Here is a 3,706-nt window from a genome sequence, read left to right as displayed (position 1 = left end):
TTATTTTCACTTGGTTTCTTAACATGCGAGTTCATCCTTTCTTTCTAATGCTTGACACACTTGTCATTAAGTACATAGCTTTAAACCCTTGTTGCACTTTTATATTTTCTTCTATGGTGCACATATAGCTTAGTTTCGTTACTATTTCATTATTAACAAATGAGTAGGAACAAAAAGATAAACAAGAGAAATAATAATTTATAATGGGTCATGAAGGGAGCATCACATTCGGCCATGAGAAACCACTAAGGGTGAGAGATACCATATATTCACCAAAAACTTCAAGCTTTGTGTTTATGAGTCCTTGCACTTATAAAGTGTTTAATATTCATTTTTTCAAGCAACGTGAGACTTTGAACTCACATTTATATCACAACAATCTCCCCTTCAAGTGTGATTCCATCCATTATACATTGATCAGGGTATTTTGATGCACATTCTTCTACGATTGTACTTAGGCATTTCTCTTGTTTGTTTTATTAATTTTACTGTCTTAGTGTGTTTTCAAATTTAAGTTTATTTTTGCCCTTAATCTATTTATCGTATTTTATTTTCAGCATTAGCGGTTATTTGATATATGTTCGCTGTTAAGACCATAACTTGAGCTACAGGATGTCGTTTTGCGCGTTCTGAAATGCGTTGGAAAGTTGAGAGAAAGAGGTACAAGTTTCATGTAGAAGTCAAAAGCTTATTCAGAGTGAATAATTCTTAAATAGTTCGTTGAAGTTCCAGACTTAAAAAATATTTAGTATTTGGCTGGTTTTATGTTTTTGACCCGGTTTGAATTAGAATTGCAAATCCTTATTTTGTTTAAGAGCATTCAGCAGCGGTACTATTCATTATTGACTAATCCTCTCATAGTTGATATATTGTAATCGTGCCTCGATCATACTTTGAGGTTCTTATATTTCACAATTAATCTATTTTTCTTTCAATTCTTCTCTTTGATATATTGTTTGCTTAATTCAACTTATTTTAGAGTTGATTGGTTTATTTCGATGATTGTATGTTCCTATACATTAATCGTGTTTGCTTAATCTGCATTTATTTTATCGTGTTTGCTTAATTCATGATTGTTATATCACGTCCGTCTGCTTAATTCGGAGATTAGGAATATCTATCATGTAGTATCAATTGCGTTTGTTTGATTGATATTGTAATAAAAAAGGGAATAGAGTCCGCTTAGGGATTGGGAATTATATGGATCATTGATAAATGGGAGACCGAAGGCAGTAGATTAATCTGTTAATCGTAATTGTAATTAAACTTGTGTTGTTGCTTCTATTTAGTAGAATCGAAAATTAAAAAAAAAACCCATTGTTCCAATCGGTTGGTTAATTCATACAAGAATTCTTGTGATACGACTCGTGTCATTGTCGTTAACCACAATTTTTAAAATTACTTGTTTTGATCTGCGTGCGACAGCGGATCAAATTGTCGTTATTGTCGGGGATCCTTGTCGTTTTCAACTGTTAATTGAGTCATATGTGTTGATCGTTGCATTTTGACCCCTCTGATTCGCATTTTTGACAGATTCCTGTTCGGACGTCCGGCATAGCCCGAAAACCAGGTTTTATGAAAAATTATGTCCATTTCAAATTCTGTTTTGCCCTCAATTTCATATTTTTGTTCTAATATAAATACAAACTCTCATATGTTGTTCACTTTATTGATATTTCCCTTTTTAGAGACATGCAATTTACTCTTATTTACTACAAGTACAATACATTACATTCAAATGAAAACAACTCTTACCCCCAATTTATTATAGCATAATTGCTTATTTATTTTAACCTCCCATAGATTCTATTTATTTGAGACTGATAGAATGCTCCATTGCTCTTGATTGCATTATTCTTCATGCCTAACCTTTACAACAACAAAAATTTCCAATACAAACTGCATCAGGAAATCCCTTAATCTTGCACGTTAGCCTACAATTATTAGCGCATATCCCGATGCATTGAATTGGACTGATGAAATCAGGTGTTGCTCCTGCTAAGAAAAAGAAACATAGGTGAAAAATGAAAAATTAAATATATTCCTGTAAGAACAAAAACTTTTGTTAATTTTCTTACCTGAAGTCATGGCCAACGCAGTGCAAAAAAGTCCCAATAGAAGAGAATGGAAAATGAGCTTTGCCATTTTTCTTTGAAGATTTTCTTACAACTCTATTTTCTTTTGTTTTTGCAATATGCATAACAATGTTCAAGTTCTTTATATAGTGTACTCATTTGATAACAACTTTAAGAATTAAAACGTATTTTTTTTATGTATTAAGTAATAAGTTAATATACATATCATAATAAATTAACGCATCTACTACACGACTACTCTATGTATTAAAATTTGATATATGCAAGTCATATAAATACCCTAAAAGTAGAGAAAGAGATTGAAAAAGATAGAGGAATATATTATAACTCATGCAATTTATTTAACATTTGGAAAAGTGACAATAGAAGTTAGACAAAAATAATGGACTTCTATCAATACTTGTCATATAATGGAAGTTAATCTATTAGCTGGATCAAGCTTTTCTTCTTTTGATATATAGTGATAATTCTTGTATAACAAAATGAAACTTAATTTTATCCAATTAGGTTGGATTGTGATTCGGTCTCATAACGAGAGATTGGATCGGATGAAGAGAGAGAGTCTTTCTAATACGGTGGCAAGAATCTATGGTGGGGTGGAGTCACTTGCATTTGTAAGGTTAACACTCAAAAGCTCAAGCAAGGGAAATAATAGCAGAATAAGTTGCAAGAATAAGAATGGGATAATGCTTGTTATGGCGTGTGGTAGAGTTTATATATATGATAAATGGTTAAAACTATCCATGCATGATCTAGTTTGTGTCGCCGGCAACTATCTGACCAGATCTAACGGTAGTTGATACATCGGTAACTCAGATTTGGTGCCTAGTTCTCTAGCGAGGTTCCACATGTTCATTGGTTTTTTCTGATGTTGCTTCTGTTTGGCCCTTATACTTGGGCCTTTCTTACCGGACCTTTTGTCAATTTCAGAAAAGTTTCCGCAAATCCTTAATGCTACGTATGTAGCAAGGAATGTATTGGACGCTTTGGGAATAACTTCTAGATCTTTCTTATTTACTGACAAGCAAGTCTTCCCTTTTGGGGAAAGCGGAGAATCTTGTTGAACTGTCTGAATGATGAGGCTTGAGATATTTATTCTTAATTAAGTTTCATTATGAGGAAATATTAGACATTTGATATCGACTTCTCCTTTGAAAGTTGTCACAAAGATTACTTGAAAGGAGCTATCAATATTGAAAGTCATTTTACTTATGGAGTTATTATATTTAAAAGTTGTTTGAAAATTGTTATCAGTGCTCATTGTAGCGGGGAAAATCTGAGATCGAAGCCATTAATTGACTTGACTCATTATTTCAGTGAAAGTCGTCACCGCGCTTTATTGTTTCCAAAGAAAATGGGAAAAGAGCGAAATAAAACCAAAGTTTGTTTTTAAAACAAAAAGAGATCTTAGGTACGGGTGTTGATTATACAAGGGAAAGGTTTTAAGCACCCCTCATATTTGTGGTACTCCACAAGAACCTTTTTGAAAATCTGTGTTTATTAAAAGATATTATGTGCAAAAGAAAAGGTTTGTTTGATTTTTAAAACTAAGCTCGGCAAGACATTACATCTTGTGCCTACATACGTCCTCGGTGCAATGGAGAAGTCAG

At 32.8% G+C, this 3,706-nt stretch overlaps 1 long non-coding RNA gene across 2 annotated transcripts; it reads right to left on the bottom strand.

Moving 5' to 3' along the window:
• Window positions 1–1,637: 1,637 nt before the first annotated feature.
• On the bottom strand, window positions 1,638–2,233 carry LOC131611785 (uncharacterized). 2 transcript variants are annotated; one of them, XR_009287135.1, is made up of 2 exons: window positions 2,079–2,233; window positions 1,638–1,998 (listed from the first exon to the last, which is right to left on the bottom strand). It is a non-coding gene; the product is annotated as an uncharacterized LOC131611785 (long non-coding RNA). The 2 variants fall into 2 exon arrangements; XR_009287134.1 differs by having other exon boundaries at window positions 1,638–1,995.
• Window positions 2,234–3,706: the final 1,473 nt, after the last annotated feature.

The sequence above is a fragment of the Vicia villosa genome, linkage group LG6 (genome assembly GCF_029867415.1).
Source record: "Vicia villosa cultivar HV-30 ecotype Madison, WI linkage group LG6, Vvil1.0, whole genome shotgun sequence".
NCBI classification, from domain to species: Eukaryota; Viridiplantae; Streptophyta; class Magnoliopsida; order Fabales; family Fabaceae; genus Vicia; species Vicia villosa.
This window is presented reverse-complemented; position numbering and strand designations above follow the sequence as displayed.